We start from the raw sequence: 14037 nt of genomic DNA, 5'->3' as shown, positions 1-14037 counted from the left end.
TGAGTCACCCAGGCGCCCCCACAGATAGCTTTTTGATGATAAATAATAGCTACCATTTATTGACCTCATATATATTAGATGGCAGATCGGATAAAGAGGTACTTTATATAAACTCATTCTTTTTCATCATTAAAACTATCCTGCAAAGCATAGTTTTCATATAAAGACACTGAGACTTGGAAAGGTTAAGTAACTTGCTTAAAGCAGCCCTAGCTGTTAAGTGCTAGAGCATGAATTCAAACCTGGATTTGCCAGAGCCCTGCACCAGTGCTCTTTTACCAAATTCCACTGACTACTCATAAAAAAGTTTCATCTGGATTAAACATCATAGAAGAAAGTCTATTATGTATTGGTAATGGTTGATTTAAAATTCCAGTCCCATGGACATTAAGGAGGGCATGTGATGTAATGAACATTGGGTGTTATCTAAGACTGATGAATCACTGAACTCTACCTCTGAAACTAATAATACACTATATGTTAATTAACTGAATTTAGATTGAAAAAATAGTAAAAAAAAAAAAAAAAAAAAAAGATTCCTTATAAGGCTATAAGGCAAAAAAAAAATTAAATAATTCCAGTCCCAGTTTTGCTAGATACTCCATTGTCATATTCATAGATACTCTTGAATCACACTTTTTCTTTTAAAAAGGTAAGTTGTGGGGCACCTGGGTGGCTCATTTGTTAGGCATCTGCCTTCGGCTCAGGTCATGATCCCAGGGTCCTAGGATCGAGCCCTGCATCGGTCTCTCTGCTCAGCCAGGAGCCTGCTTCTCCCTCTCCCGCTCCCCCTGCTTGTGTTCCCTCTCTAGCTGTCTCTGTCTCTGTGTCAAATAAATAAATAAAATCTTTTTAAAAAAAAAGAAGATAAGTTGTGGGCTGCCTGGGTGGCTCAGTTGTTTGGGCGTCTGCCTTCTTCTCAGGTCATGATCCCAGGGTCCTGGGATCGAGTCCCACATCGGGCTCCCTGCTCAGTGGGGGGCCTGCTTCTCCCTCTGCCTGCCATTCCCCCTGCTTGTGCTCTCTCTCTCTCAAATAAATGGATGAAATGTTTAAAAAAAAAAGATAAGTTGCTAAACTAATAGGAGCTATCTGAAGAATTGTGATCATGGATAGAAAGCCTTGATAAAACATAGTTTAAGTTTGAACTGTTCTTCAGTATGCAAATTCATAATTTTATTGGCATTAACAGACTTCAAAATAGTAGGTACATACAAGCCTTAGCAGTCTAAGCACAACTCTGGGATCCTTTGTATGGAAAAATTTCCTAGGTGGAAGTGCTTTGAAAGTTAGCTTTGAAAGTGAGTCCTTTAGTTATTTTACTGTGTATCACAAATGGTTAGTGAGCACTTACTCTGTGCCAAATACTGTGCTCTGTTTCATGAATACAGTGGTAAGACAGACAGAAGCAGTCCCTATCCTGAAAAACCTCAATAGCCTGGAAGAGAGAGAGAAACAGTTTTTTAAAATTCATAATTCAGTTGATAAGTGCTATGATAAAGGAAGTAGAAGCTATATAAGAAAGAAGGGACACCTATTTGAGACCTAGATCAGAAGGGTTTCATAGAAGATGTGATATGTAGGCTAGGATAAGGAGGAGAAGTAAAAATTAGTAAAGTAACAGTGGAAGGGCACAGTATTCCAGACCTAAATAATGTATGGAGGCCTGTTTTGATAACAGTTTTATTGAGATATTATTGACATACCACAAAATTCATTCTTTTAAAGTATACATTCAGTGGTTTTCGGTATATTCACAGAATTGTGCAACCATTACCATTATCTAATTCCAGAACTTTTTTTTTTTTTAAGAGAGGGAGGGGGGAGGGGGTAGAAGGAGAGGGAGAGAGAAAAATCTTAAGCAGGCTCCACGCCCAGCCTGGAGATCAAACACTCGGGGCTCGATCTCACAACCCTGAGATCATGACCTGAGCCGAAATCAAGAGTTGGATGCTTAACCAACTGAGTCACTCAGGCACCCCCAGAACATTTTTACCACACTGAAAAGAAGCCCTGTACCCATTAGTGGTCACTCCCTATTCTTTCCTCTTCCTATTTTCTGGCAACCACTTATCTACTTTCTGTCTTTAAGGATTTGCCTATTCTGGACATTTCATATAAATAGAACCATACAGTATGTGGTCTTTTGTGACTGTCTTCTTTCATTTAGCATAATATTTTATTTTATTTTCTTTTTTAAAGATTTTATTTATTTGACAAGGTTAGAGAGAGAGCACAAGCAGGGGGAATGGGAGGGGAAGAAGCAGACTCCCCGCTGAGCAGGGAACCTGAAGCGGGGCTTGATCCCAGGACACTGGAATTACGACCTGAGCTGAAGGCAGATGCCCAACTGACTGAGCAGCCAGGCGCCCCTAGAATAGTATTTTCAAGGTTCATCCAGATAATAGCATGTATTAGTATGAGCGCCTGTTTTGAGGAATAGAGATGGGCAAGATTAAATAAAAGTTCTATTGATTAGGATGACCAGTGCATAGAGTAAGAATCTGAGAATAGAGAGAAGGTGTCATACTAGAGAAGTAAGCAGAAACCAAATCAAACAGAACTATGTTTTAGAGGTATGGACTTTATTCTAAGGGCAGTAGGGTACCACTGAATGGTGTTAAGTACAAAAATATTATAATGAGTTTTGTGTTTTGCATCTGCATAGAGAATAGGCTAGATGGACACACAATGGGGCAAGGAGAATAGTTAGGAATCTTACAAAAATCTGGGCAACAGAAAAATGTGAGATATGGCAGTGGAAATGGAGAGAAGTGGATGGATTTGAGAGATTTAAAAGGCAATATTGGTAAGACTTGGTGTTAGACTGAATGTAGAGGTAGAAGGGAGAGAAGGGATAGTATCTAGAATGGTATTCAAGGCTTTGAGTTGGTCAGCAGAGTGGATAATGGTACATAGACTCATTAAGGAATTGGTTAACTAGGTGGGTTTCAGGGTGCTGATCTATAAGGAGTTATAAAATGCCACTGGAAAGTTGATGAGATGAAAAATGCATTTACCAGAACTCTTAGTAGAATAATGTATGTTGTTTAGAGGAAAACTTTGATAAGATTCCATAGAAGAAGGTAAGATCCCCTCCCTCACCAGCTTCTTGCTTGAATAATGAGATAGTTCCTAAACTGTACTCTAAGAAGCTCAAAGGCTGGTTTTATTGAGTGGGATATGCAAATTTGAAGTCAGAGCTAAATAGTTCAGTAGAGGAGGGGCGGCTATCAATGCATCTTCTTTTTTGCCTGTCCCTTTTATGGTTCTTACCCTTTCCTTTAGAATATTTATATAAGATTGGATTAAAGAGTATCAAATTGGGGTGCCTGGGTGGCTTGTTTGGTTAAGCGTCCAGCTCTTGATTTTGGCTCAGGTCATGATCTCGGTCATGAGATTGAGCCCCATGTTGGGCTCTGCTTAAGATTCTCTCTCTTCTTCTCCCTCTGTCCCTTCTTCCCTCAAAAAAAAAAAAAAAAAAAGTATCAAATTACTAACCTGTTGCATGTATCTATTCCTATGTAATAAATTACACCAAACCATAGTGGCTTAAAACTTTAATTATTATCTCTTCTGGTTAGGAATTGGCTGGGCTCAGCTAGGTGGTTCTCACTTAGGGTTTTCATGAAGCTGTAGCCAGACAGTGACTGGGTGGTGCTTGAGGCTTGCTCATCTTGAGGCTTGCTCATTCAAATATGTAAAGGTTCATGGGCAAAATCACCTACATATGGCCTTGGCCTTTCCATGTGGTCTCTCTAGCATAATTGGATTTCAAAAGTGAGTATCCCAAAAAACTGTTACCTTTTACCTAGCTTTAAAAGTTATGTAGTATTCTTTCTGTTTTGCTCTATTTGTTGAGGTAGTCATGAAGTTCTGCCCATGTTTAGAGGAAGGGGACATAAATTTCACCACTCTTGTAAGAAGATCGTGTGGAATGGCAGGTACTGGAGCAGATATCTTTGCAAATATAATTTGCCACACCTAAATTAAGAGTCTTGTCTACACTAGGATAAGGAACAAAGAAAATGACTTTGGAAGATTGAATGCAATTTTGTACATACTGAGTTTAACTCCCTGTTAGACTTATTGGTGAAAATGTTAAGAAGTTTGGTTACTAAGCAGATACTGACTTTGTTCTGTGGTAAATAGTATTAATCAGAGCCAAGATAGGAAACAGTGTTTAACTGAGGATGTTTTCTAGTTTATCCTTCTTGTTTTCTTCTTATTATTTTTTTTAATCCGAGGCCAGGATTGTAGAAATTACAGATTGTTCCCTATTTAACAATGGTTTGACTTTATGATTTTTTAGACTTTAGGATCATGCAAAAGCTGTACACATTCAGTAGAAATCATACATCAAATTGTGAATTTTGATTTCTTCCCAGGCTAGTGATGTGTGGTGTGATACTGTCTTGTGATTCTGGGCAGCGGCAGTGAGCCATGGCTCCTAGGCAGCCATGTAATTGCAAGGGTAAAGAGCTAATACACTTAAAACCATTCTGTACCCATACACCCATTCTGTTTTTTACTTTCAGTACGATATGCACTGAATTACATGAGATATGCAACACTTTATTATAAAATAAGCTGTTAGATGATTTTGCCCAGCTGTAGGCTAATATAAGTGTTCTGAGCACGTTTAAGGTAAGCTAGGCTAAGCTATGATGTTTGGTAGGTTAGGTGTATTAAATGTGTTTTAGACTTAATGATATTTTCAACCTACGTTTGGTTTATTGGGACATAATTCCATCATAAGTTGAGAAAGATCTGTATTACCTTCATAAATCTCTTCTGTTATAAACATGTCCACATCAGAGATTCTTATAAATCGCTTGCATTTTATGTTTTAAACATCATCTTTATTCCTGTCATTTTCCTTATAGGTTTATTTAAAAAAAATCTTGGTTTTTAAATTTTAGATGATTCTTCTTTCTCTTTCCCCATAAATAATTAAAATTTTAATCTTCTGTTATATATCCCAGGGAGATAATCTTTTAAAATCCTTGTCTTTCCTGTTTCCTTCCTTTTTCAGTTTTCATATTCGAAAGTAAAAATTTAAGTAGCTCGGGATTTTTTTTTTTTTAATTTTATTTATTTTAGAGCGAGAGCCAGGGAGAGGAGCAGAGGGGAAGGAACAAAGGGAGATGGAGAGGGAGAGGGAAAGAATTTTATGCTGAGCCTGGAGCCTGATGTGGGGCTCCATCTTAGGACCCTGAAATCACAACCTAAGCCAAAACCAAGAGTTGGATGCTTAACTGACTGAGCCACCCAGGCACCCCTAGTTTGGGTTTTTATTAATTGAGATTCATGTATCCTCAGTTCTCTTTCCTGTTATTAACAAATAATAAACATTCATTCCAAGAAAAATTAGAACTATAGAAGATTGAAAAAAATGTAAATCACCCAAACACTACCAAGAGATTCTTTATTATATTTTGGTGTATGTTTCTTAAGACTTTGAAGTTTTGGGGCACCTGGCTGGCTCAGTCAGTGGAGTATGCAACTCTTGATCTTGGGGTTGTAGGTTTGAGCCCTATATTGGGTGTGGAGATTATTTAAAATATTTTTTTTAAAAAAGAACTTTTAAGTTTTCCCCAAATATGGAATCTTACCATTTGTACCATTTTATAAATGGCTCCTTTCAATTGACATTTAGATTTTCCCCAATATTTTACTATTTTAACATCAGTCTAACAGTTATTCCATATTTTTTATATTTATCTAATTATTTCCTTAAGGTATATCTCTAGAATGTAATTATTATGTCAAAGTGCCTGTATTAATAGAGTAATGATAAAATTTCCCAATTATTGTGCTTGATTGGCTCAGTCAGTGGAGCATAGGATTCTTGATCTCCAGGTCATGAGTTCAGGCCCCATGTTGGCTGTGAAGCCTACTTAAAAACAAAACAAAACAAAAAAAACCCAACCAATTATTTAAATCCTTGTCACTTTTTTTTTTTTCTCTTCCACTAGAGAAATCCCTGTTTTTGTTTCTCACATGTTTTGCTTACTGTCCCTTTCTCCTACAACACACACATTCACAAATATTTATCAGGGTGGAAGAAAGCTTCATCATGAAGTTGATTACTTAAATATGGACTTCATTAACCTCATTTGATTTATCTTTTTGTGAAACATTTCTTGAACACTCTGTACTATGCCCTGGGTTACAGAGAATGAAGACATACTCATTGTTCTCAATGAACTGACAGTTCAGTGGGGAGGTATACAGGCATATTAATAATGTAAATTAATTTGGTAAGTGCTGCCATTTTGTAGAGAGAAGACATGACATGAGTATAGGATGACTCTTCTAAAAGAGCCTGTAGAGAATCAGGGAAGGCTTCCCAGGTTGAGTTGAGAGTGAGTTTGAGTTGAAACTTGGGTAATGAAAATTAGCTAGGCAAAGAAGAGTGGCAAAAGTATCTCAATATAGGCACAGAACATGCAATGATAGAGAAGCATGATAAAGCATCTCACAAGAAATATGGGTATTTTGTATGAATGGAGCTTAGGGAAGTAGTGGGAGAACAGTTTGGAAAAGAGGCAGAGACCAAGTTCTGAAAGAATCTCTATTGCCATGCTAAAAACTATACTTCATTCTTGGGGGAAGAGATTAAGGGGATATATTCATTAGCTAGAAAAGCACAATCAATCTGGGTAGTATTTGTGGTAACAAATGAAGACCCATCGCTGACATCCAGAGGTGTGTCCGTTAAGTAGGTGAGATAGGAGGGGGATAAGGTAAGAACTGATGAGGGCTTAAAATAAGGCAGTTGTAGAAATAGAAGGAGGGAGATGCATTTAGGAGCTATTTGTTTGTCCCACTTGTCATGGGAGATGTGTTATATGCTATACTTAATTAAATCATCCTGGATATTTTGAATACCTACTATATGTGATAAGCACTGTTGGGGTCTTGGGATAAAAGGATGAACAAAGGGTTTCCTGCCTTGAGTGGCTTATCGTTTAGTGGAGTGTAAAGGGAGAAATTACCATGTAATGTGAAATGTGTTGTAGATATAAATGTATTATGAGAGCTTAGAGAACTAAGTGATCATTAATTTCACAGTAGGAGGTGACATTGAGCAGAATCTTGAAGGCATTCTGTGAAAATTTTTTTCCTTGTATCTTGAACTATATTTAAAACATTTTAGGGGTGCCTGGGTGGCTCAGTTGTTAAGTGTCTGCCTTCGGCTCAGGTCATGATCCCAGGATCCTGGGATCGAGCCCCGCATTGGGCTCCCTGCTCAGCAGGAAGCCTGCTTCTCCCTCTCCCACTCCCCCTGCTTGTGTTCCCTCTCTCGCTCTCTCTCTCTCTCTGTCAAATAAGTAAATAAAATCTCGGAAAAAAAAAAAAAAAACATTTTATACTGTATTTTATGTCGTATATCTATCCTGTTACTAAATTTCTTTTGTTCCTTCCAAAAAGCAATTCCATAATGCCAAAAGGCGATGAAAAGGCTCTACCGTAAAGTGCTCATTCTGGGCAAAAAGTACTAGATTACTGTCTCTTATCTGGAAAGCATGTTTTTATGTTGAGGTGAGGGAGGCACTACTTGTTGCTTGTCTATTTATCTGTCTTCCCCTTTGTTTTTCTAAACTATTTCTCAATTTATTTGTTAGGGCATTGGCAACTTTTAAGTCTACTTTTAAGAAAGAATACCATATTGGGACGCCTGGGTGGCTCAGTCTGTTAAGCGTCTGCCTTAAGCTCATGTCATGATCCCAGGGTCCTGGGATCGAGTCCCGCATCGGGCTCCTTCCTCAGCAGGGAGCCTGCTTCTCCCTCTGCCTGCTGTTCTGTCTGCTTGTGCCCCCCCCAACAAATAAATAAATAAAATATTTTTAAAAAATAAGAAAGAATACCATATTATATTCCATTATGTGTTAGTTCTCGAAGATAAGAATGGAAACTTGTGGCTAAATAGGATGGATTGATCCCCCTCCCCCACACACTTATTTTCTTTCTTCCCTAAAACTCCACTGAATGATAGGAAGAAACAACAGAAAAGGAAACAACATTGGATGGGAGGTTTCAATGAATGGAAAAAGTAAAATATAAGTCTTAGAACTAAAGAAGTAATAAATTGTGGAGAGAGATGTGATGAGAAGCAAGTCTACACCCCCACAGTACCTTAGAGAAACTTGTGGAGGCTCTAGGAATCTCTAAAGGCTTAGGTGAGATGTAGTGCTGAAAAAGAAATTGGTTGGAAGTCTGTACAAGGAGTGGTTAGATATGCTGGTATTCTACCCTAGTTTATGTAGCCAAGTAATGTTGTTATTTGTCCTGCAGGAAACTTAAAGGTTTATTTTTTGGAAGAATTGAATTATGAAAGCTTTGAGTTAAGGGATTCCAGGCATATCAAAAGTTAGGAATGAGGTACAGTGTTGAAAGTAGATTGACTAAGGGAAATGTAGTGTGAAGTCACAAATGTAAAGTTGAGAGCAGTCTCCTCCTCATGTGATTTTCCTCTAGACACATTTAAGCTTCTTGGGGGAACGTATGGAGTTAGGTAGGCAGTTGGATTTAATCAGACTTAAGGCTTTGCCAGCTGAGGCTAAAGGTCAGAGGGATAAAATTCCAGAAGAAAAACCTGTGATGTTTGAGACAGTTACATAATATTACTGGACTTGCCTCATACATCAAAATAGATACAGACATACAGGATTTGACTTTGAATCTATAGAATTAATTTTATTTATTAAAAAAAATCTTCAGTTAAATAGTTTAATTAGAGGTGAGGACCTTACTTTTGCCTTATTCATTTTGACCTTGGTACTTCTACCTCATATAGCCATTTCCTATTTCTGATATGATTAATTCCTTATTTGGTAGATGTAAGCCTGTTTCTTAGTATCAACAGCACCTCTCATTTAGAAAATGTAACAAATACATATTTTTTTCAAGTTCTCAAGATAGGAAAATCTTTCACCAGTGATTTTCATTCCATATTTTTTTTTTTTAAAGATTTTATTTATTTATTTGACAGAGAGAGAGACAGCGCGAGAGAGAACACAAGCAGGGGGAGTGGGAGAGGGAGAAGCAGGCTTCCTGCCGAGCAGGGAGCCCGATGCAGAGCTCTATGCGGGGCTCGATCCCGGGACCCTGGGATCATGACCTGAGCCAAAGGCAGACTCTTAACGACTGAGCCACCCAGGTGCCCCCATTCCATATTTTTTATTGGTCTCTGGAAACTTGAATTTTAGCTTTTTCCTTATTCTCTTATTTTTTAGTAAGTACGTCATTTTCACATCAGATAGTGAATTATATTTGCAATAATGCCAGGAAAATTTATTTTAGTGCCTATTATCTTTAAAATTAAGTGATGTTCATTAGATCATATCTAAGATACTTTCCTGTTCTGAAAATGCTATGATTATATGTTAGGTATTTTATATGGATAATGTGAGATTCTTTTTTTTAAGATTTGTTTATTTATTTGAGAGAGAATGAGAGAGAGAGCGCACATGAGAGCGGGGAGGGTCAGAGGGAGAAGCAGACTCCCCGCTGAGCAGGGAGCCCGATGTGGGACTCGATTCTGGGACTCCAGGATCATGACCTGAGCCGAAGGCAGTTGCCCAACCAACCGAGCCACGCAGGCACCAAGATAATGTGAGATTCTTATTTTATTCTGATTACAATTACTAATCTTGTTCAAAGCTAAATTAGGCTCTTAAAGAGTTTCAGGTTATCTCTGAGCAGCTTCAGAGGTATTTAAATTGGACTACTGTAACTTCATGGATATTGTCATATATTCAGAAGGAAATAACATTTGAGGAAGCTTTGGCAGCTTTGTTTTTTGCATACCCCTGACAGTAAAGGTTAATATTGGGCTAATAGATCCATTGTTTCTAAACAGTGGAAGAGGACTGGAATCATAAAAGATTCCATTTGGAGGAAAAACGGTTGTTTGGCAATAAAAATCTCAACGGGAAGCCTCTGAATCTCAGTTTAAGGATTCTGTATGGGGGGTGGACAGGAAAAAAAAAAATTCCACATTCTAGTGAAGTAGCAGTTTTACTAGCTTTGGATTCTTGGAGGGCCTATTGTAATACAAAATAAGTGGTATTTTTGTGAATTAACATAGTTAAAACCATTGGGAAGAAAGTGCCTGCCTTTGATGTTTCACTTCGTATTTTCCATTGAAAATAAGAAATGTTAGGGGCGTTTGGGTGGCTCAGATGGTTAAGCATCTGCCTTCAGCTCTGGTCATGATCCCAGGGTCCTGGGATCGAGCCCCATGTCAGGCTTCCTGCTCAGCGGGAAGTCTGCTTCTCCCTCTCCCTCTACTGCTCACCCTGCTTGTACTCTCTCACTCTTTCTGTTGAATAAATAAATAAAATCTTTAAAAAAAAAAGAAAAGAAATGTTAAAAAATTCTTAACTGTTATTGAAATGTTTAACTTTTGGCCTTCTTACACAATAAAATGTGTCTGCTACATTTCATGCTGGCCAGGTCTTTGATTCTGAAGATGTAATTTATTATTTAAGCCCATAGCTTTCATTTGTTTGGCTATGATGGGTTTATATGAAGAAAATTAGGACTTACTGCTTTAGCAAATGTAATGAGCGATGTGTTTTTTTTCTCTTCAGGATCAAACAGAGCATACTGAATCAGCAGGACTGGCTGGTGGTGCGGCAAGCATCATGAGTAAGCACAGGGAGGTCTGTTCCTTATCACGTGTGTAAGGGGAAAAAGGTAAGAAAACCAGTGTTCTGTTTCTATTAGAGATTGAATTTAAGAAAACAACTAAGTCTATAGAAAATAATGCTCATGTATGTATGCTGCTGGCTTCATTTTTAACATTGTCTCTTGTTAAATCAGGAGAGTGGTTTTAAAAAAAGACTTAAATCCAGAGCAAAGGGTATTTTTAAATAACTGTTGAATTATGTCAAAAATTCTAATTTCTCCTGCCAGTGCTTGGCTTTTTCCTTTTGGAGTCAACTTCCACTTTGAGGATAGAAAGGTAATTTCAGCATGAAAAAGAACATGGATTTGAGCAATATTGTTAAGAGAAAAAAAATCCAATTAATCTTATTTCTATTTCTTAGTCATCATGTAAGAGTTAAACAATTAAAGCTAATTTGGGGGCAGGGAATCAGAAATATAGATTTAATTAAATTATTTTACTTTGTATTTTTAGACTAATTGTGAAGAGCAATAATTTCCAGCAGAAAATTGGAAGTATTTTACTAATTCTTGTAGAGCAGGAATCATTGATTTTTTTTTTTCCTGACTAGGAATCATGTGATTTCTTTCAGGGCTTACAATTACTGAAGGGGTAGAAAATGGTGGTGGGGGTGGAGGGTATGTGGGTGAGATTAGTTTCAGAAACTGATTATGCCATTCACTAATGGCATGTTGCATACTCTGGTTGAGTTCTTTGATTTTTTTCATGTAAGCTTTGAGGATAGAGGGATGGGCCTGACAGTGTGTGATAGGAGACTGAGCTCTTTCTCTCTTCAGTTGAGAGTGGAGCGGAGTGGCACTCAGTAGTGCCTTCCCCATCAAAACTTTTGGGCCTGCAGCTGGAAGAGTATTTCTTGTACCCTAGCTACCTCATGTGAGGGTGTGTGAAGGGAGTGCCCTTTTCTGCCTTTACTGGGCGAAATCTTATTCTTCAGGCATTAATTACCTCTTTAGGAAGTTTTCAACCCACTGCAAAAACTATCAACAATAATAAATAGTAAATAATAAGGGGTAATCAGTTATTAGAATATTTGTCATAGTAGCTCAGAAATACACCCCCGCCTCAGTCTGATTTAGCTTCACCTCTTCCTTGGCTTCGTAGCACTCAGTGCATTTATCAGTTGACACAGTGTTTTATATTTTAAGTTTACTCATCCATCTCCCCTATGAGACATTAGGCACTGTTAGGTCAGGGACATTGTCTTATTTGTCATTGTAATCTAATGACTAGGACAGTGCCTGGAACATAGTAGATGCTCAGTAATGTTTGGTACATGGATATACACATGTTCATTGTAATTAGTAGATAGCATAAAGAGGAAGTACCAGTGAAGAAAACATAAAAGGAGCAATCAGATCAGTGCTTTAAAAGTGGGACCCCCTAAGACTGAGATTCAAGAGAGTGTCCAAAAGGACTCTCGTCAATAGAATAAAAAAGAAGAGGTCTAGAGGCCCAACAACAAATGAAGAGGTCCTCAGGAAGGAGCTGTACTAAATTAAGTAATTATATGTCTTTTTTGAGATATACAGGTATAATATTTAGTGACTTCTATTTTGAATAAGAGTTGGATGCTTTTATAAGAAGACAAGTAAAGAATCCTGACATAAGGGGCACCTGGCTGGCTCAGTTGGTGGAGCATATGACTCCTGATCTCAGGGTCGTGAGTTCAAGCCCCACATTAGGTGTGGAGTCTACTTAAAATTAATTAATTAATTTAAAAATGAATCCTGACATAGGATTTAAACCTATTTAAATAGAGGATTCTGGGAGACCCAGCTTATGCAGGGAGAAGACTGCCCCTCTCCCAAGTCCTCAGGAGACCACAGGTTATTCTTTGGAAGATGAAACTGAAGATGCTCCAGACTTGGGGACACTAAACATAACAGATCAGGGATGAGGCACCATAGGAAAGCCGAGGGATTAAGGGAAATCCTTTATATTGAAAAGTGAGACCCTTCCCCTCACTCCTTCCTCTACTTTTCTTTCAGAAGGTAATTGTCTGGTATTTTATCTTTTTCCTCCCTTATAGAAGATTATATGAGTCCTCTCCGGAGTCTAAAGAAAAGACTTATCTATACTGGCATTTAGAGGTCTCCCAGTGAGATAGCTGTGTTCCTACCTGATCAACATGCAGTGGAAGCCTCCTGGTTGAGAAGCCAAGTATGCAGATCTTGCAGTTGGCTTTTAGTAGTTCCATTTATTCAATAAATAGGCATTTGGGGAAAGCATCCAATGAGAAAGACAGAGAGCAAAAGTACAAAAGAGGAACTTGAAGGAAATAATACTGGAAATAGAAGAAAGTTTGAGGGAAAAAACCCAAAAAACAATAGGTAATTAGTAAGTGCATCAGACAGGTAAGAGAAGAAATTATATTCATGAAATAAGATGCCGTAAAAATCATTAGAAAAAGAAAGTGCTCTGGAAATTTAAAATATGATAGACACTTTTGGTGCATTTAAAAAAATTTAAACTATCTCAAGCTTATAGAAAAGTCACAAGTACAAAGAACTTTTTTTCTCTGAACCATTTGACAGTAAGTTGCTAGCTGCTGCATGCCCCATCCCCTTTGAAACTGTGTTTCTGGCAAACAAGGACATTCTGCTACATAACCACAATACATTCATCAAAATCAGGAAATTAATTTTGATTCATTACTACCATCTAATTCTCAGATCTTATTCAAGTTTTGCCAGATGTACAAATAATGTCCTCTATATCAAGAGGATCTAGTTTAGAATCACGTGTTGCTTTAGTTGTCATGTTTCTGTAGTCTCCTTCCATTTGGAACAGTTTTGCAGTCTTTGACTCTTTTGACCTTGTCACTTTTGAAGATTGCAGACCAGTTATTTTGTAGAATGTTCCTTAGTTTTGGTTTGTCTGATGTTTCCTCCTGACTAGATTCAGGTTATGCATTTTTGCGGGAATATCACAGAAATGGTGCTATTTTTGTTTTTAATTAATACATTTTATTTTTTTAGAGCAGTTTTAGGTTCATAGCAAAATGGAGCATAAATTAAAGGTCGTTTCCATAACCCTCTGACTGCCCCCACCCCCTGCCTCACTTCTCCCAATATTGACATTGCTGTGTCCTTTTCATTGCAGCCTATCAAAGAGCACAGATTTCCATTTGTCACATTACTGATGATGCTCACTTTGATACTTGTGTAAGGTGGTGTCTGCCAGGCTTTGCTGCTCAAGTTACTCTTTTTTTGCTTTGGTAATTAGTATTTTTGTGGAGAGGAACTTTGAAGCTATGTAAATATCCCTTCCTCATCATACTTGGGACTCATTCATTCATATTGCAAAGACTCATGGTTCTCTTTTTTATTCACTGGGCT

At 37.8% G+C, this 14037-nt stretch overlaps 1 protein-coding gene across 2 annotated transcripts in view; it reads left to right on the top strand.

The window, feature by feature from the left end:
- The window catches only part of ZFYVE9 (zinc finger FYVE-type containing 9), a 181549-nt gene that overhangs the window by 46296 nt on the left and 121216 nt on the right, over positions 1-14037 (top strand). For both annotated transcript variants that reach the window (XM_036101423.2, XM_036101418.2), the window contains exon 2: positions 10602-10707. The gene's annotated coding sequence lies outside the window, so the exon portion shown is untranslated. The remainder of the gene's footprint in view (positions 1-10601; positions 10708-14037) is intronic.

This window comes from Halichoerus grypus, chromosome 5 (genome assembly GCF_964656455.1).
Source record: "Halichoerus grypus chromosome 5, mHalGry1.hap1.1, whole genome shotgun sequence".
Lineage (NCBI taxonomy): Eukaryota > Metazoa > Chordata > Mammalia > Carnivora > Phocidae > Halichoerus > Halichoerus grypus.
The sequence above is the reverse complement of the archived record's forward strand: the minus strand, read 5'-3'. Positions and strand labels throughout refer to the sequence as shown.